The following is a 21,266-nucleotide window of genomic DNA, read 5'->3' on the forward strand; positions in this document are numbered from 1 at the left end:
GCCTAAATTAAAGTTGACCAGGCAACTTTCCGTTTGGCGCTTCCTAAAGTTCAACAACTTGACTTAAATCAACTCTTTTTTTTTTCCCAATTATTCCTCCTTTTGCATGCAATCTGAAGAAATTGATGGCGTATCAATACTCTGTGGCCAAGCTCACCTCTAGCCACAGTCTGAGTTTTAACCCAGGAGCTGTAAATTCCCAGCACAGATGCTACCACTGGGACAGAGGGTGCAACTTTTATCTGCTGCCCTTGGGGAATGACTTACAGCTGAAGGAGCAACGTGACTTTTCAGGTTGTTATATACAGTTTGCATCAGATGGGCAGCGAATTTAGTCTATATCAGATGCACCAAAGGAAGATGCAAGAAGTAATGTGTACAGATGTAGAATAGACTCTCCACAGGAAGACTTCACCTAAGTCACTAGTAGTTAGAGGTTGTTTTAAACCCTCAGGAATAATTAGTATATTCCTTCCAAACCCTGCTTTATATTTACTTTTTGGCAGTGGCTTTGGTTTTAGATTTCAGCCTTTCACCATTTCCATTACCCAATGTGTCAGAGGAATGTGGTGATCCCAGTATTCCTGGGGTCTGCTTCAAGCTCTGGGGTGAGAGTGTGATCCAAAAGAGTTGTTAGCAATCACTCACCAACAGCAGAAGCAAACACCTTAAAACAGCAACATTAAATGCCACTTAGTTAAGAAAAATCTGTAAGTGCTGCCCATTTCTATATAACGTATGAATCCTTATAAGTAATATCTTGCATTTTGTTCCTTTCACAAACTCAGGGTGACATCTTCCAATGTGTTGCAGTGTACTTGCCATTCACCACCTGCATTTAAGACTTTACATCAGTAAAGTCCTCTCTCTAATTCCTCTGGAAGCACACACACACTTTTAGCTTATGCACTTTTTAGCTTACTAAGTGATAGTAGAGCTCTACTGTTCTCTTGCTATTTTCAAGGGCAAGAAATGTCCATACACTCAGCATATACTAGGGCCTGGCTTTTATTATTGTAATTGTTATTGTACTTAGCTATCTGTCAATGCAGAGCTTCGGTTTGACACAAATTATCTCCACAGTAGTGTGTTCCTACCATGAGATGCTCTCCCAGCTCCAAGCATGAAGGCAAAGGACTAGTTTTAACCTTCTCCCATTTGCACCCAGTCTCATTCTGCCTAATGATCTCACTTTTTAATAGATATTGTTTAAATCCCAGGCTATGCAAATAGTCTATAAGAGTTATATCTACAAATACAGTGACACAATAGGGAAGCCTTTACTTGCATTTACTGAACTGACTATGGGTTTGGGGCACATCAGTTCTCAGCTGCCTTTCCAGGGACACTGTGACACTCAAGGTGAGGACTTGCTCATGACTGCTTGCCAATTAGGCTGGCTTCCTTTGGTAGCACTTTTTCCTATGCTGTCAGGTAGTCTTTGTCAATGTAGCCTCTTCTTTCTTGTAGAGTAAGCCTTCTTGTGGGTGAGAAAAATTAGTTGTTATTATCTAGGTGTCAATGCATTTTCTCAGTTTGTTTTGAATAATGAGAGCTGTTTGAATTGTTTTAATCTTAATGGTAGTTGTATGATTTAATTTTTTCCATACTCAGTGTTTATGCTGGCAGGAATGGCAGAAGTTGATGCAGTTTTGGGATAAAGGAGCTGGAAGAACTTGTGAGACTTCTTCCACCTCCATTGCCATATGGGCTGACGAGCACAAATAGTGCTTGTTTCTAAGCAAAGGAGACTCCGTGTCTGTTGAGTTCAGCTTTGTACTGTTTTCATTTCTCCACGATAGGTTGGGATGTTCATTCAAAGTTCTTCCTTTACTGTGGGACATCCCTGACATTTTCCCATTGACACAGACCAGCTGGTGTGAGCTGGTGACCTTCTGTCCAAGTACTTCAATTGAATCTCACTCCTGCTTCCCCACCCATCCTGCCCCACCATCATGTCCTCATCCAGCTCCACAGTTTTGTTGCCACTAGCTGACTCCCAGTCTCCTTGCTTGGCCAAGCAGCGTTTATCTCTTTATTCTTTTAAATTCCTACAAGTGTTTCTATTTCATTACTTTACCCAACCAGTCTTACTCTTCCACTCATCATTTAGTGGATGAGTGAACTCTGCTCCTCACCGTACAGTCCATGTCCACCCAGCAAGACCATTTATAACCCATCTTTCCCATCCCATATTTCAGTTTTGCTTGACCTGTTATCCCATGAATTTCTTTCCATCATCACCATCTTCCTCAAATGTCCTTTTTTAACCCCATTAAATGAGGTTGTTTCCTTTTCTGTGTCACTTAGACCTGGATATACTCAGGGAAAACCAATTCCCACTCTTCTTTCCGAGGCCCCTCTTCCAGCAGCTTGAACCTGTGGTTACAGAACAAGTCTGGTTTGAGTTTGGCAAAGTTATGAGCAAATGAAAGAGTGTCTTATAATGGGAAGTGTCATCCAACCTTAATAATCAACAGTGCTCTCAGCCCCACCTATAATATGCGCGTGTATGAAAATGAAACCTGAAAACTGAATGAACATGAAAAGGCCTCGACCTACTTTCAATCTGATAGGCGTACTCCCCACCTCTAATGGAAGTAGACAGGACAGGTCTTGTACATCTCTGGCTTCATTTTGCAGAGGTGTGTTACAAGTGGAGAATTACTGTGGAAAGAGTCTTGCGGACAGTAAAACCAGGGAAAGGTTTTTTTGCAAGATCTCATTTGCACAGGGATAAAATACTCGAGCTCTTTTGAATCCCATCCACGGCAATTCAGACAGATGTTGAAACATGCGGTGACCAAAAGTAGGTTCAAGCCTTGGGCCCTCAGGTAGACAGATCTCTCTCCTAACAGGCTGTGCAGTTGCAGGGTCTGCTCTCCAGCTGCAACCCAGAGGAAATTTGGAGGGAGCAAGGGATTCACCACGTCCTCTTTAAGCCAGCCATTAGCTTATTAGGGAAAGGAGGGCTCTTATTCCTGGGAGCAACGTTTTGTGAACTGTCATACTCGTTTCCTTCACACACTGGCACAGATTGCCTGCTTGACCTGAGGGCTGAAGCCATTTACATTTCTGATCTGCTCATCTCTCAGAAACCTCCACAAATTAGAAATACCACAAACCATGTTTGTTGTCGCGAGGGCAGAGACGTCTGAGGAGAGGTCTGGGTGTCATGTTTGACCTCGGCTGAAATACTGGTTCAAAATAGACCTTGCTTTGAAGAATTTCAGAGTCTCTAACCTTCAAAGCACTGGCTAATGTCTAATTGACTGTAGGTAAGTATTTCTCTACAAGAGAGCTCTTCTGCAGCACAACTCTCAAACCAAGCTTCTCCAGTGTCTTACAGGTGAATGAGAGAACTCAAAAGCTAATACGATTTCTGAAAAGATTTTGAGTTGAAGCTGCATAATTGCAAGAGCTTTTCCTTCTGTGTTAAGATTTCTAATGATCTTTTTTACAAGAGGGCTGCTGGTCTCTCAGCTGAGAAATGCTATAAGACATCTAAAAAACAGAGACTTTACTTCCTTAGTCTTTATTCTTCCTTGCAGTGTCTGTAGTGTTTGCCATGCTCTATGTTGTGCTTCCGCAACAAGGATGCATACATCCTTTGCTTTCCTGTGGTCCCAGGCCCTTCAGATGGGCATCAGAGTGGCAGAGGTAGCTCTCTGGCCTTTGGGGCTGGCACATATGCTGTGGCCTCAAAAGGTGCAGAGCTGAGAGTGAAACCCTAGAAGGAGCTGGTAATGCTGTAAGATGGAGCGGTCAAAACCTCAGTATATTGCTGTGAGGAGGCCATTTATAATTTACCCACATTCCCTCTTGCTGAAAAAATTCCTCTAATTCTTCCCATGTGAATGCAGAGCATGAAAGGAGCACCGAAAGTCTCCCCTCTTGTTTTCCCATTCATTTTCTTATGCTAAAGCCCTGTGGACGAAACCCGTTCCAGGTGCAGGAGAGCTTTTCCTGTAATTTGCCCATAGTATTCTTATCAAAAGTGTTACTTCAAAAACTATTTCCTTTTAACATTAATTATCCTTTGAGCCAGCTTACTCACAGCACACAAAAGGGTACAGAGGCTTTGCAGGATTTCTTCTTTTTCATTAAGTACCACATGTGCCTCTCTTTGCATATATAGAATAGTTCTCCACCACCTTGAAGACATCACAGCGTGTACTATAGGAACCAAAGCTAACTGGTATAAAACGGGTGGCTGTTGTTGTGCTGTAATGTTTCCCATATGACCTAGTGATGAAGCTTGTGGGGCTGGAGGTGTAAGAATTCAATTAAAAGTTTAAATATCTAAATAAAAGGGACATAAGCTGCTGCTGGGATAACATATTTCGAGTCTGAATCTTCCCTGCAAGGTTTGGTGGGTGCATCTGATCTTGCCCAGCAAAGGGAGATGAGGATGCGGTCAGCCCCAGGGACACACAGGTTGCTAGCAAAAAGCAGTATAACAAGAGCTGGGAGGACAGAGTGAGGTTAATCTCCTGTCCTCTTTGCCCAGGGGAATGTTTATCACCTCCCAGGGAAGGTCTCCTTTCCTTCAGTGAGTTAAGTCAGCCTTTGCTTTGTTTGATGCTGCCCATTTGAGGAAAGCTTCTCCCTGACCTTCTGCCAGAGAGGCTGATGACAAGGACGGTTTGAACTAACCTTGACATTCACCAGGGTAAATGGCTTTTTCCACAAGTAGTCAGCAAGCAAGGAAGCCAGTTAAGAGCTAATGAATCTGTACCTGAGGGAAACTGAACAACAATTGTACTTTTAAAGAAGGAAAGTCTTCCCTAGCTCCACCTGGGCTTAAATGCTGGGGATTAACTCTTCCATCTCGCACTTGGGTCTTGCCATGTTGACTTTTGGCTGGTGGCAGGGAAGCTACCAGCGGAGGAGTGGACAGGGAAAACCTCAGTGGGAAAGGAAACGAGCTCAGCTCTCTGATTGCTGTGATGATGGATGAAACTGCTGCAGTCCCTTCTCTCCCCATGGCATGCAATAACCCTCTTGCAGCCCCACACTGCTATTGGTGCAGGGAATCAGCTGAAGGGACTTGATCAAGGACTGATGGGTGGTTGGGTAACTGCTGCCTACAGGCACTGTATCCCCAAATACACCTTTAAAAAGGGCTTTAAGGCTAAGCTTTAGTCCTGGGCTTTAGCTTTAGGAAGTGGAGTGATCACTGTGGCCATCACCAGTGCTGGCCCTTGAAGGATGGGGGTATCACACATGGGCTTGTTTGCACTACAGGAAAGGGCCCGGATGCACATCCATTTGGGGTATTTGTTGGGGTGTCCCCACATTATAAAAGCAGAAGCACACAGAGCCTGCAGTGCCCTTTTCCTGCTGGGGAAGGAGGCTTTGTTGGCTGCTCAGCTGATATCTGGGAACAATAGAAAGAGCTTTGGCTATTGCGACATATTTCACTTTTCTCAGTACTGTCCAGATGATGTATTCGTAGTACTAATTAGGTTGTTCAAAGCCCAGTTTTTGTGAATAAGCCATCATTGTGTGAAGATTGGCCTGACAGTCCTCTGGCCTGTTCATTCACAAATCTTGCCTGTTGCTTCATTTATTGTTAACTCATTAGGGGATTCCTCCTGCAGCTGGCAGGAAGGACCTGAGGTGTTGCACTGGATGGAGCTTCCTGGATGGATCGAATACTAGATGACCTGTAAAGGTCTTTTCCAGCCCTAACCATTCATGAAATCAGGGTACTGCTGATTTCAGCTCAGTTTGGTGAACCTCACTTTTTCATGGGAGGTCATGCTCCTTGAAAGAAGTTTGCAAAGGGACTGGCTGGTGAAGTGAGAGCCCATTTTCCTGGGATGCTTGGGAAGTGACTGGAGCCAGCTTTTGTCTGGCAGCACTTGGACTCGAAGCACATGGACTGCTTTCCCGAGTCTGCTACTAATTCGTGTGTGCATAACTCCTACTGGCTGGACTAAATCGAGCTCTGTAAAATGTATTTATTAATACTTACTTCCTAGGGCTGTTTATTTAAATGTTTGCAAAAGGCTTTGGAAGGCTAAGCAAGGGGAAGGCACGAGCTCCAGCACTGAATCTTAAGCACTGGCAATGGAGATGGTTGGCAAAAAAACAGCAGTACATTTTCCTCGGGATAACAAAAGTAGCGCCGATGCCATCTTTGTCTGATGATCATCTTCCAAGGGATGATTTAACAAACACTACAGTGTTTTAAGGAGGGAATGAAACAACACTGGGGAAAATGGAGCTGGTAAAATGAAATCGGAGCTGCGTGTTTTCACTTCTGACATTTCCCCCTGTGGGGCTTTACCAAGGTTTTGCAACGGAGTGCAAGCAGTGGGAGCAGAAATGGGCAACATCAGGGATAAACTGGGACTGGAGTTAGTACATGGTGAGCATGTGCCAGGATTTGTGTCTGCTGATCAAACAGACAAAAGCGAACAGCCCAAGCACAAACCATGGTGCTGGCACAGAGGGAATCACCAGAGCTGGAGAGCACCCCTGGGTGATGGCTGGAGGCAGACAGAACCCTGTGAGAGGCTGGAGACAAACCATGGCGCTGGTGAGGCTCCTGGGGAAGAAGTTGTATACAGTGGAGGAGATAATATTTCATCTCCCCGCGGGTCAGTTGGCTCTCGGCAGAGTGTTCTCTGTTTGAGATTTGAGGATTTGCAGACAGACAAACTCCACAACCCAGCAAAGGTCAGTCTAAATATCAGGCAGATAAACAGCACCTTCGCCGTAAGCACAACTCCGATTTATGGTGCTCCATCTACTCTTTCCTTTACATGATAAAGTGAAACGCGTGCTTCTTCAGAGGGCGGCAGCTGAGAAATTTAAAGTAACATAACTTCCTGAGGTGTTTTCAAAGAAATACGCTTTCCTGCGTGCAGCCTGCTTCCTTTTTAAGGGTTTTTTTTCACTCTGATTATTTTGCTTTGGAAAATTTCTCCTTCCTGACCCCATAGTCCTGCAGAAAACCACGACACCTGCTTTGCAATCGCCTTTCCAAAACAAGACCTCAGTGATGATGAGCCTTTAGAGCACTGCGCTGGCCAAAGGCCACTTAGGAGATGTTGGACCCTCTTCCTTGACCAAAGCCGTCCTTTGGTGGATCAATCTGCCCTTGGTAAAGACAACACTGCTGACAAGGTACAGGGCTGCTGATGTGTCCTTACTCCGTGATGGTCACTCTTCGCAGCCCTGGGGCAACCTTAGGATTCAGCATGTCAAATTTTACACACCACAGTCAAGAGTCCTGTGAATTACTTGGACAACTAGCATTGTCCATAGGATCAAATTGACATAAGGAAGAACAAGGCAAAAGTCTTAATTTCTGCTACTTCTTTAAGTCAGGCAGAAAATCAGGAAATTTGTGCACACAACACTAAGGATAACCAGTTTTTAGGGTTTTGCCTGTCATTCCAGATTGGATTTCAGTTAATAACACAGCTCCTTGATGCCAGGTGAGAAACCCTTTTAGCTAGAACTTGCTTGCACCATCTTCAATGGAACCCACATTTCTCCATGCTCCATGAAGTATCTCTAAAGTGAATACAAATTATACTGCAATGGAAAACCAGTTTTAACAGTACTAAAGTGGGGAAAGAGAGTCACAGTACACCAGGATCAGACTCCCTTTAATTTTCTTCTTACTGACCTTGTGGACAAGATCTATGTAATTAAACCAGTAGGTAGTAAAAGTACTGAGTGCAGAGGATGCACCAAATACTCTTTTAAGCTAAACTATCTTTTACTACTGAAATAATTCAGTAAATATTGCACTGTACAATAAAAACAGAAAAAAGGTATTTTTGCTCGTAAAATATATTAAAATTAGGGATTAGTGTTTTAAGGTTGTTTTGAGGGGTGTTTTTTTTCTGGTTGTAGAAATCCTATGTATGATTAAACTCCATCCTGTCCTAGGAATTGTAGTTGGATCCAGAAAACTTGGATTCTGGGGCTACTTTGTTTCTAAGCTGACTGATTGAGGATCTGTTTAGCCACTATGTGGATGGTGATTTTTAGCATCACTCTGCACCTGATATAGCTTAATATTTTGTCTTAAATCTACCTCTGAATCCCTGCAAGATAACATTTGTCAGGAACGTACATGGCTATAGGCTGCCTGTCATAACAATGATCTTGTAGATGCCAACAGAGCAAACCCTGGTTCAACTGGTCAGTTCACCACTTGTAGCCTTGAAATCGTGCAAGTCATCTGCCTAGTTGGTAATATTAGCAGGAAAAAAGTGCCTTTTAAATAATTCGTAAGGTTTTATAGCACAATACAATCATTGTAATGTTATGAAAAATGCTAATATTAGCTTAAATGCGTTGAAGTTTGTTCTGTGAATTTGGATTTCACAAGGATGTCCCTGCAGGTTTTACAGTCAGGAGAAGACATTTGGGTGCAGAGAGGAAGAAAACGGAACTTCCTTATCTCTTTCAAGTTCTGTAGGGTTTGGAGGGCTCCAGGTGGGGGTACGTGGTTTGATTCTTCAAGCAAAGGAGACCTTTTCACCATTAAAATATAAACCAAGGTTTTAGTGCCCTAAGTTCAAATTTGACATTTTTTATTCTGTTTCACTTTTCTTTTTGGAAGAAATGCCGTTTTCCTTGAAAGACTGGCAGGTTAGTGCAGAGGAGGCAGTTGAGGTAAAGCAGCAACCTCAGGCAGAGAGGTGAGGATCGGGATATTTGTGGTGGTGGGCCCCAAGTTGTGTGCATGTGTGTGTGTATAGATCCTGGTAATAAAATCCCTCACGAGGCAGGTAACCCCCCAGTCCTGGCATAATCAGGTCCCCCCATTGCATCACTTGCAGCCCATTCACTCCTTTCTCATGACACAGAAGAGTAACTTGCTATTAAAATCAGTTATTCTAGATAGTTCACCTCAAAACGCACTGGGGATTTGATATAATTACTGGAATATTCCCCTGCTACCCATGGTCAGGGGCAATGCCATATTGTGCTACCGACAGAGCCCAGAGTATAGACGGCTTCTTTAAGTTGTAATAGAAATATCATTCAGAAATTACTTTATTCCTAGTAATTTCTGACTCACTTTTCCATGATCTAAGTGGGTACAGGCTGACAATTAAGGCTGGGTGCACATCCAGTAAAGTAGTAACTAAATCCATCAGTACATAAACACGTATGTATCCTAACATGAACCCTCAGTGACTCTATCCTGGTGGAAACGAGTACTTTGTTTCTCATGCAAAACATGGGTGAGAGCAGCAGTGGTGACAGTTAGCATTTAGTATCCTCTGGAGAAAGTTTTTTAAAAGCTTTTTAAGCTTTTTATGTACTTACTTAGACCTGAGGGCTCTGTTCTTCTTGCAAGACAGCAGCACTGGACCGTGCTGCTCTGAGCTGGAGCCAACCAGCGTATCTGGAACAAAGTTTTATGGTACCACTCAGTGTTGACAAGAAAAGCCATGTTTTCTTTCCTCTTTCTGGGGTTTCTTTAATCTTGGTGGAAGAATGTGTCACATGAGGGAGGACAAAGAGACACGCAGTATTTCTGCATCTCCACTGCGATGCTTGCTTGGGTTTTGTTGGTTTACTCAGGGTTGGGGTCCTGCTCTCACCCCTGTGTGGTTTGTGGGGGGACAGCCCTCTTGTTGCTCCCCCCGGTGCCTGAGCATCACCAACCTGAGCACTGCTGGGTGTTTCCATGGTGATCATAGCTGGGCTGGTCTCCATGGTTACGGTGGTACCCTGGCTGTGGGATGGGGAGCTGCTGTTGATGGCTGGGGGTACCTGGCTGTCCTGGGACAGCTGAGCTGTAGTGCAGCAGGGCACGACTGAGCACAGTAGCAGGATGGGGACATCAGGTCATGAGCAACATCTGGAGGACAGTTTGTCACTGCTGCCAGCCTCAGGGTACAAAGCATCTCTTCCTGGCTCCATGAGGCCCCCAGTTTCCATGCGGGCACAGAGACTAGAATCCAGCCCCATTAATCACCTGGCTCCAAACATCTCCCTTTGTGTCACCCTGTGTCGTGCAGTGGCAGGGGCAGTGTCCCACCACCGTGCAGGTGGGAATGTCTCTGGGAGGGCAGGGAAGCTCAGGGGCAAGACCACCAGCAAGCATCGCAGACAGGTACTTCATCTTGGTTCGGCTCATGTGATGCAAACCTGCACCTGCTCAACCTGCTCTTCACCAGACCCATGAACCCTATTGCACCTCAGCTGCAGGAAGAGAAGCTGCTTACAGCCACCCATGCACAGATGCTTAAATAGGAAGCAGAATGTGCTGAAGTGAGCAAATCCTGATGGTCAGGGGTGGCTTTCTCTTGAGCAAGAAAAGCTCCAGTGGGTAAGGTCAGACCTGAAAGCAAACTGTGCACCTGATAAAGAGGTTTTTAATTCAAATTTGTGCATTAGATGCTGAAGGTGAGCTTTGTATTTCTTGGTTGTTGGGCAGTGAAAAGAGCTATGTTGGTTGCTTTTATCCCTGCATTAGTTTGGTTGGGCGCTGCCTGCGTTTTGTGTGTACGCTTCCCTGCTACAGTGGCCTGATGCTAGCCATGAAATGATCAGCCATGCATAGATATCAGTGGGCTGCGAGGCACAGGAGCAAAGGCACGGCTGGTGCTGCTTCCAAAGTATTGGTGAAGGAATGGCAATTTGTTATTTCAAATGATCTAATCCTGGTAAGGGTGAAGAGTGACATAAGCACAACAGTAAACAGCGTTAGTGTCACCGAGGGCTCTGGGAAGTGTTGGATCGTCTTCATCTGACGTGGCTGGAGGATTCTTTTTACCCCCTTTGCTCAAAATGCTACCAATGATCTAACTTCAATCCCTATGTGGTTATTTATCTCAGTGTCTCCTTGGGGTGCTGGCAGGCAGAACATGCCTGCTCTGCCATGGGGCAGGGGAGAGAAAGATTAACCTGAGAGTGATCCATTTATCCTAAAATTGATCATGCCAAGTCACAGACAAAGATGATGATGAAAGTGCATTGGAGAGGCTCATTTCTGCCCAAGCATTTGCTCATCAAGAAGAAAATCTGTCCCCTTTCAAGCACTTCCAGTTAAACACCCTCAAACTGAAGCACCTCTTTCTTCTCTGCCCAAATTAGCCAAGTCACAAATGACCCCTGGCTGCTTTCCAAACTTTTTAATCCATTTTGAACTGAATTTGCTGGTGTCTCCATCCCGGTCCCACCCATGTCAAGGTAAAGCTTCACGCTTGCTTTAATGCAGCAGGACTAAGCCTCTGCCGCAGACTCTCAGGGCAAACACTTCCCTGGAATCTGAGTAAGTGAAAAATTGTGGAAGTGCCTGTACCTTGGACTGAAGCCTCTCAGATTTCAGCAGTTGATGGAGTTTAACTACGCTTTAAAGTGTGTAACACAGTTTGTGTGTCCAGTTCGCTTCCACCGATGCTTGAGGATTAGAGGGGTCTGCGGTGCTTTCTGGATGCATCCTTCTAAGTGGAGTTAAACATAAAAACCAGAGGTGATCCCTATGGATCCCCTTAACTGCTCTGGGGAGAGTGAGAAGGAGGCCAGGGCTCTCTCACCATGCAGCTGCGCCCCTTCCCCTCTCTTGAACTTGGCTGTAGGGAATAACTCAGACAACACTGCCCTTATCTCCCGGCATTCCAGAGCCGCAGCAGCGCCGGCTGTGCCGGGGCGTTATCGGAGGCCCGGGTGCCCCACGGCACCTGGCTGTGGGAAGGTCAATGCTGGGGCAGGCTGTGCTTTCGGCTTTGTTGTTCCTCCCCACCGCCCTGGAGCAGCCACAGGGGTCAGTCTGCAGGAGTACTGAAAGCCCTGGGGATTGTTAAGCACCAAATCCTGTTTATTCCCTCTTTTACACAAGCATATTTCACCAAAGGAGCAAGGGATGCTCGTTCCCCTGCAAAGCGAGCATCCTTTCTGCATCCATTTTAGCACTCTGACTCCTATAAACAGCAATATTGGGGAAGGAGCCACATTCTGCTGGATCAAGCCATGGTGCACGGGGCTGCAGACGGGGTTAAAATATCACCTTGTCTTCGCCAGGGATTTTTCTTTCCCTTATGAAAACAGAGTGGCCTCTGAATGTCAGCCCAGCCTGCCTGTCAGTTCTCAGCTGCACCACGGGATAAAGCTGCTGATCCCTTTTATCCCCTTCTGGGAGTAGTATTAATAGTATATTCATTTTTGTTCCATTTATAATTCATTACTGCCCAGTTATTTGGATTTACTTGTGTTAAAAGGCATAACGAGACAAAAACTTAGCTGGTTAGGAGCGCAGGGAGGAGGGGGAAGGCTCTTCCCCTCCTTCAATCCCTGTCTCGCCTCCAGGGTGATAGGAGCTGATGGCTGGGTAGAGCAGGGTATATGAGCAGGGTAGAAGGGAGGTCACTTTGTCCACAGGATGTAAGGCTTTAGAGGTCACTATTGCTCAGGGGTGTAACCTCCAAATGCATAGGTAGAGCTGCGTTACTTTCCTCCAGTCTGGCGTATTCCTAGACTAATGCACCAGCACCTCACTGAATTAAACAGCAAACCTAGCTCCTGTTAGGCGTTTAAAATCTGTTTATAGCAGAAAGATTTGTTTTAAACAAATAGGAGCATGCATTTTAAATACAAATTTCCCTTTGTTGTTTTAACCTTCCCCCCCTTCCAGTGTTTTTATCTGCTTGCAGTCGCGTAAGCGTTGGCTCTCCTCTGGGCATTGCAGGTTCAGGGCCAGAGGATCTGCTCTGCCCACAGCACACACTCCAGGAGAGGCCCAGATGTTCAGAGAAGGTTAAAAAAAAAAGCCCCAACCCAACAACAAAAAGGAAAAGCTGTGGTTTTTAAACCACCTTTACGCTTTCCTGCTCCTGGGGCCAGCCCCCTGCGTAAGAGAAAACAGCCTCGAGTCTGCTTTATCTCACCCCCAGCTGCCCACCATCCCCAGGGATGCTCTAGCAGAAGGGCTCAGCCGGACATGGCAGATCCCAGCCTCTTCCTTGGCAAGGGGGGGACGATGCCCAAGGGAGGTGGATGTTGTGGGACCAGACCCACTGGGACCCTCTCGTCTGGGGCTCACCCCATGGATGGTCACGTTGGGTTTTTCTGCCTGCTGTGCATGATGCAGCTGGGGCCAGCACTGGGCTCTGCAGCCCAAGTGCCTTTTTACTTTATTTGAGGTTCGATTTTTCCTTACGCTGCCAGGCTGCTTTCCCAGCAAACTGTGGCTTTTGTGCTGACCTCCTGTTCACACCAGGAGAGGATCTAGTAGATGCCTTCTATGCCTTGACCCAAGTAGGAGCACACTTGCTCTTGCAGTCTGCCCCTCACTATGACCACCCCCAGTTTTGTTAGCTGGCTTGAACTAGCTGCTGATAGAGGTCAGTCAGGACAACCACATCCTATATGCTGTGGTTATCCAAAATATCCAGAATATGCTTTTGGGAAATATGCTTTTGGGAAATATGCTTTTGGGAAACAGCCTAGAATATGGGCAGGAAGTTTTATTTTGCAGATAGACCCATGCATTTTGCAGATAGACCCATGCAGAACTCTGCAGACAGAGAAGCAAAGATGGACAAATCAGTCAGCCGGGGTGCCTTTGATCCTGAAAGCTCCCAGTCTTTGAAGGGTTTTTTGTGTATTAGTAAGATCCCCAGTCTCAGCCATCCCTATCATCCTCCTTGACCCAGTCACTCCCTTCCCAAAGGGCATCTGCAAATGTACAAGAGCTACCAGTGGGTTCCCAAGATTAGAAATCCCAAATTGCTAAGGCGTATACAGGGGGTTACCGACATGTAGCTCCCACTGCTTTTGATTCAATACCCAGACTGGCCTTTCTGAAGCTCACAGAGGCTCTTGGGAGGAGGGTTTCACACTGTATTTGCTGTGTGGCTCCATAAATTCTTGGTTTTGTTTCATTTTTGCACCACTGTGGACTAGAGGGAAAGTGCAATACCAAAGGCTTTTTGTCCTGTAGATACAATGATCACTAAAGATTAGTACTAGTAATAAGTTTTAGAAATATGTCTTCTGTTTAATTCAGTGTTTCCAAGGAAAAGTTTTGTATTCTCAGATATGATATTGCCAAAAAAGGCAGTATTTACACCCAAATACTTTCCACAGTTCTTTAGCACTCTGGACAGGATGCTGGCCTTCACCAGTAAGATCTGGACTCCCTTCACTGTTTGTGGAAGAGTTACCCTTGATTTGGATGAGCATAAATGAGACAGGAGCTTAGCTGTATCCTGTTAAACATTTTCAGCATGTTCTGCATATATCTTCACTGTTAAGTAAGTCATTGCCTTCACTGTGATTTAGATGGGAGAAGTATGTCAGTGTAGATACATGTGAGTTTTTTTTCCTCCATTTTCCTCCCAAAACCATGACTCAAACTAAAGAGAAACAAAGCCAGGTCTGAACCCCACACCTCATTAGTGGTGCGCTTGTCTTGCTCTTCAGAGAGGCCAAAACCAAGGGCCAGTGGCCCATTCCAGAGCGATGCTGATGCTGTTGCCCTCACCCAGGTGCAAGAGCAGTGCCTGCACTTGAATGTTTGCTTTGCTTTTGTCCTTGTCACCCTTTCTAATGGCACACAGAGCATGTGGCATGGGGAGGGAGGTGCAATGGAGACATCGTATAGCCATAGGCACTGCAAACAAGTGCCCTCCCCTTCTGAAACACAGCATCCATTGACTTTGCCCACCTGTTTGTGATGGCTTTGAGGTCTAATACCTTTATGAAAGGGGAACAGACCCTTAAAGGGAAGGGGAGAGGGGGCAGGGAAGCTGCTGGCAGCCCCTCTAACAGGAGCACGGTTTGCAACCCCATTCACAGCCATTGTCTGGCATTGTTGTACCAGACACGCTCCATTCACGGCCCCTCGCCTGTCCCTTTTCAGCAAGTGCCCACTGGTCCTGCTCTGTTTGTCGGCAAGAATGAGCTGCTGGGAGGAGGAATGTTTCCCAGACAGCGGGTGAGGAGGTCAGTCTGGACCCCTGGACATTAGTGGCGCAGACTTGCAGCCATGGCATGTGAAAGCAGGATGATGCTTTGAGGGTCTGGCGGCCGTTTGTTTGGCTATGTGCGGCAGAGCGCAATTCAGACCATGAGATTAGCTGTCAGGTCATCTGCTGTGAAATCCATTATGAAAAACACCCGGAAACTGAGGTTTCACTTGAAATCCTCCGTTTACTGAATTGCAGAAATCATCTTTGCAAGCTTTTGTCAGATACATATATATGTATAATATATTTATACGCTCACACGCGCGCTCGCACATATAAAATGATGTTTGCTGTAATGCCTCATGCAAAAATGCTAGTTGAATAAATCTGCCACTGAAACTTCAGCTCCGGATTACTACACTCTAAGATCTGCTATTACAAGTGAAAACACATCTTTAGAAAGTTCACAACAATCCGGAGCAGATGAGCTATCGAAATGCAATAGAAAATCTACCCCTTCCAGATTAGTCAAACAATGAACGTAGTCCTGCATGTAAACATCTTCTAACTGTATTGGCAGGGTAAATGGTTCCTGATTTAGTGCTGCAGGAATAGGTGGCATTTCCTCAGACTGTGAATACCAATATAAATTATCTTGAGGAAAAAGACATTTCTAACCTGGAAGTGTGGTCAAGCGGTTCAAATACTTGTAACAAATCAGTCAACTACCAAATTATTAAACATTTGCAGTATTAGTATTAATCTCTGGTAGCAACAATATACAATTTGCCAGAAAATAAACCCAAAGATCTTGATGTACTTGAAAAAGTAGTTTTAATCTGTGGATATCATGAAAAGCCACAACCCTGAGTCAGGGATGTCAAACAGGAATGAAGAGTCTGGTTTGCTGGATTTCAGAGGTATCCTTTCATGGTGGTGGTTGTTGTTACCTCTCTGTGTTTTCAAACTGCACGCTGCCTTGTGTGCATTATGGATTTAGGCAGTAATAGCCGTATTTACCTTTGCAGCCATCTGAATGTAGCAGCAAAGCATGAATGCCTGAAGGAGAAAACGAGAAAAGAGGGGAGCAGGGTAATGCAGGTATTAATCTCTCAGTTGATGAAGAGTGGTTTCTGCTCTGCATGCATAAGATTTCCTTGTCTTCCACAAGATCTTTTCAAAGAGCACACTCAGTCCAGTGTATTTTGATGGAACTATCTGAGGTATGAAGATATAGAGAAAAGAAGAACTCAGATTTGTGCAGGTAGAAGGTCTGGATCATTTTAGTCCAACCCATTGAAATCTTTGCCAAGTTGGTTTTTAAATTTAATACCCTCCCAAAAGACACTTGGTACCAAACCCAAATGTTGATGTGTTTGTGCCATGACTGCGTGCCAAGAGAGCTCTCAGGGGAGAGGTTTTGGCATGCCTATAGAGCAGATTTTTACTGTGACTCTTAGAGCATCAGCCTCATCTCAAATCACCCTCAGGCCTGACCAGAAGAAATCGCCATCAAATCAATGAGGTGGATGCAGCAGAAAATGCTCTTGCTGGGTATGTGATTGCAGGTCCAGCCCCAGCACAAGTGGATTGCACAAGTCATGGATGAGCATGTCACCATTGTACTTTTAAATTTGCATAAAACAATTATCCCCTGGACAGTAGCTTCAGAGTTGTCTAGACAACATGCTTCCGATGGTATCGCTGACCTCAGACACATTGGGCTAGCTCTAAATTAGCAATGAGCAGGGCTGGAGGGATGTATTATAGTAGTTATAAACCATAAGAAGGTATTTAAATAGATAGATAAGACACATGCAAATCTTTTCATTGCCATGACAACCATCTTGATATAGGTTTTCCATACGTAGTGAGAATGGCAGAGCAAAAGGCACTGGAAAAATAGCAAGAACCTGTAATGATAACTAACCCTGACAGTGTATTAGTCTAGATTTTGGTCACTTATTAACTCTTAATAGAATACAAACTTCTATAGTAATACTGTGTTCAGTGGGTCAGGGAGCAATTACTTTTAAACCTTGGCTATAAGGATCTCTGCTATATGGCTGTACCTAATGTACCAATTCTTCACAAATTGATCCGACTGATTAAAAAACACTTTGCTATTAGATGTAAATTGCTTAGCTGCTCAGAAGCGCTTTGCAGGGACGGGTTGCACAAAGCATGAAAATATGTCATTTATGGACATCTTTATATTTCCCACCTGGTTTTATTGGCCAGGAGAGGAATCTTGTAAATCTGAATCCACAGATAATAGTCACAAAAGAGCTGGAGCAGCCAGTTTCAAAAGGGAAATGCAGTGCAATCCCCCAGCACACGTGTGACCCCTCCATACGTGACCCGTCTGAGCAGACCAGAACTGAGTATTTGTTCTTTTTTGTTCTTCCTCTCGCAGTTCTTAATCTCTTTGAAGGGCAAAACCACTAATTTGAAGGCCAGTTCACAGCTCCAGTGATGCCTCCTGTAGCCATTGAGGGTTTCTCTTCTTTCTCAGACATGTAGGATGAAAGCATCTGCTGGAGCTTGGACCTGAAGGCATCTTGTCCAACTTGTGTCCTATGTGCTTGTCCCCACTCTAGTCCAGAGATGTTGGGGTGGGGGTGGCCCAGGTGGAAGGACACAAGTATATTACCCCACTTCAAACAGTTTTCTCCACAATTCAGGTGCATCAGTAGTGACCAGGGCCCTTGGAAATGAATTGTGATTAACCTTGCAGGGTGTTATTTTGGCTGTCAGGCTTTTTTCCTTGATGGTAATGAAGATGCAGTTGTAGGGACCAAGACTGTCGCAAACTAATTCCTTGTTACCACTGCTTGTCATACCTGCAATGGGTAGTTTTGGTTTGTAAGGGTCTTTGCAGGTGGATGGCCCACACAGTGCTTTTGCATAGCCCCATTTCCTTCCACCCCAGCAGGCAGCAGTGTCCTACATCCCCAGCCCAGGATATATGCCTCCATGCCATCTCCTGCGCCCTCTGTCTGCTGCCTCCATCCTGTCACACTCCACATAAGTGGAGTGCCCACTGTCCTTTAATTTATGCTTTCAGGTAATAATTTGGCCAGCACTGTCAGGCTTTTGCTGTGCAGCTCCCTACAGCTCTCACACTGAATTGGTGTTCCTTCAAGCTTCTTTTGGGCAGTGATTCCTAAAGCCCTTGAAGATGGCAAGACAGGCAGGGTGCTACAACAACTGCCTGTTATTTGTATTATTTGAACTGCAGCCTTTTTACTAGAGCTTTGTGTTACCTCTCTGCCCCACCTGTAAGGAGGTGGGAAGTAATTTGGGCAGGGAGCATCCTGTCCTCCTGCAAAGTGCAGCACCATGCACAGCAGCTCCAATCAAAACCCTGCAGGTGATACTGTGGTGCAAAGAATAACTAAAAAGCTGCACTTGTTTCCCAGATGAGAAACACTCCTGTAGTGTGTAAATCAGCCACCGTCCTGGAGGAGTAATCCAGGCAGGATAATTGTGCAGGGGAAAGGCCCCAGGCGTGATAGGGGTTTGCATTAGCAATGCCTTTTCATCCATCTGTCTTTTGACCAGAGCTAGAGAAAGCCAGAGTTTTGACTTATAAGGATGTTTTGATCAACTGATGATTATTTCAGTGACAGAGCTCCTGAAGTATACACGGACACAAAATACCTTATTTGTGTACAGGAACAGCTAGGAGCCAGGAACTGAAAGATTTCCTTCTTCAAAGATTAATCTGTTTAGGTTCTACCAGTTCCCTATAATCCTGGAGAATTCAACCATCAGCTTGACTGGGGGAAATATTTCACCCTGAGTGTTTATCCACTGACTACAGTGGAAGCAGAAACAGGCCAAAGAAGAATTTGGCTCAGAGCAGGCATTAAATTGTATCATTTATTGGTATACCATTGTTATTTATTAGTCAGGCTAAAGAAAAGCTGAAGAGTCCTGCTTACAGTCAGAACTTGATTATGCTGTTCAAGTGTGTTACGAGCCCTATCTGACACCTCCAACAAGTATCCCACTTTTGGGTGTCATTAGGAGAAGGTTAAAGGTGCTAAAGATGCCTGGTACCAAAAAGTATCCCAAGAATGATTGTGAAAGCAACGCAAGGGCAGATGTATTTGTCCTGCAGTCAAATGGCTTTTACAAGTCATATATAACATACGTGCTACTAACAACAACTACACTGTTAAAAAGTGTATTCCAAAGTTTAGAAAAGGCACTTTGGTGCTATGGAGGAGAACGAGTCTGTGACGGAGTCCACCTATGTATTTTCTCTTTAAGATCATCTAAACTTTATTGAAGACTTAGCCACAGAACGGAAAATTGTTGGTATTAACACTCTAGGGCATCCTGTGTACTGAAGTCTCAATTTCTGATCCTGAATACGTGTTCTGGCTGACAAATTTTGGGGTGTTATTTTGCCTTTTAGGTATTCAGATGTTTTTGGGTCATCTGGGAATTGAACAGCTTTTGCATGTATTTAAAGCAAAGTAAACTTTCCTGCAGCCTGCTGATGGGGAGGAGCAATCTTATTTATGAACACAGGCACCTGCCATGTTAATTTGTACAACGTTTGTGATTTATCCTAAAAGAACACATTACACAGTGGATTTGCAGGAGTTAAAGGGAATCTGCAGGGTGACTTTAATCTTTATGTCTTTATATACTTGAGGGCATTTTACTGCACCTCTGCACTGCTTTCACTACACAATCATTTTCTGCTTTAGAAATGTAGCCATTTGGATCAATAGTTACAGTACAATATATTGTGCTTCTGATGGGAGCCTCACAGGACAGTTAAGAAGCACCGTGGTAATTCCACAAAATGCTTGGCTACACTCAGAAATCTATTTCAAAAGTAAAGTTGGCAAAACATACGCTGTGCAGAATTACACGAGCCCTAATGAAATTGTACTTACTCCACTTACTTGTATTAAAACTGAATTAGGAAGAATGGGATGTAAAGGGATGTTCCTTGCTTGAAACATGAGGGGTTTAATAGGAAGCTGTAAGTATTAAGGACCAGGCTATCAGCAGTTTTAAACTCCTGTGGAACAGTGTTTGGAGCGAGTTTTGAAGGGAAAGATTTCTAGGTAATGTGATAAGCGTGCATTTAAAAGAAAACAGGAAAAATAGGATGTTTGGAGACATTTACACAACACACAGAGCAATAACTAAAAAAAGGATCTACAATCATATGTCCCTTAAAGTGTTAACAAATGTATCCTGCGCATTGTGGGTTTTACAGTAAATTCTTTATCTATAAACAAACCGGGTTATCACAGCTGTTTATTGTACTGCTAGCCCTGCTCCTAACCTTTATGTCTTTATTGCTTACATACCATTCCCTTGTTTATATGTCTGTACCAGCCTGTGCCCTTGAACTTGGCCCCCGCGAGCCCTGACCCGGCGCGCTCGCTCGCTCACGTGGGTCACATCGGAGATCAGTAAATGGGAGATGGGGCTGGAATACGGGCAATTAACACACAGCCAAAGCCTCACTGGGGGGGGGGGGGGGGGGGAATTAGACCACCGGCTACGGTCCTTGGTGCTGGAGCTGCCAGGATGTGGACTTCACCACTGCAGAACCATCAGCCCCCCTCCCCTAGGGCCATAGTGGTGCGCATTAGAAATGAAAGGAGAGCCATGTGCTCTTCCGCTCACTTTTTGTCTGTCTTCTTTTCCCCCTCTCCTCTGGCTGATAAGCTGACAGCCAGGCGTGCCTTGTTCTGATAACTCAGCAAAGTCTGGGTTTCATATGGACAAACAGCCCGTGCCCTCCAGCATCTTCGCCAGCAAGGCTTGAAGGGCAGGACAGAGCGGGCAGCACAGGAATAAGCAGGGACAGGGACATGGCTGGGAATATCTGCCTTCAGATCAACGATAAACTTCAACTGTAAGCTAAAAAGTACTTTACAAACCCTCTGATGTCCCACACGATAGATTTCAATGCATACAGGGTTTTGGCTCAGATCAGTGTGTTTGCCACCAGGAGTGCTGTCAGGGGTTGCTGTGGCATCTCATAAGAGATGGACCCTCCAAAATGTGGGCAGCACTGAACATGCTGGACAAACCAGTGTCAGTTTGTGCAATAAGCCTTCCTCACCACCCCTTGGAGAAATTGGACCGGGTTTAGTTTCATTTAGAGTGGGGTCTTCACTTAAAAAAAACCCTCCTGGTAAAAACATCTCCAGGTCTGAATCCAATCCTTCATTTGCTGCTAAAAATAATGTCAGTGAATGGAAGAATTCACAAATTCTCCCAGGGAAAAGAAAAGATGATCCCATTAACCTACATTACAGCCATCACCATTAAGAGATACCATTAACCTGCAGTTCCCACACAGTCTTGTCGGAGATAGTACAGTCATCCCTGTAA

At 44.9% G+C, this 21,266-nt stretch overlaps 1 long non-coding RNA gene across 2 annotated transcripts in view; it reads left to right on the forward strand.

The window, feature by feature from the left end:
- The window catches only part of LOC133214117 (uncharacterized), a 66,268-nt gene that overhangs the window by 34,033 nt on the left and 10,969 nt on the right, over positions 1–21,266 (forward strand). For both annotated transcript variants that reach the window (XR_009725993.1, XR_009725994.1), the window contains exon 2: positions 15,920–16,114. This is a non-coding gene — a long non-coding RNA (uncharacterized LOC133214117). The remainder of the gene's footprint in view (positions 1–15,919; positions 16,115–21,266) is intronic.

Source organism: Neopsephotus bourkii, unplaced genomic scaffold (assembly GCF_033783945.1).
Source record: "Neopsephotus bourkii isolate Nb327-2 ecotype Australia unplaced genomic scaffold, CSIRO-AGI_Nbou_v1 NB_873, whole genome shotgun sequence".
In the NCBI taxonomy this organism is placed as follows: Eukaryota; Metazoa; Chordata; class Aves; order Psittaciformes; family Psittacidae; genus Neopsephotus; species Neopsephotus bourkii.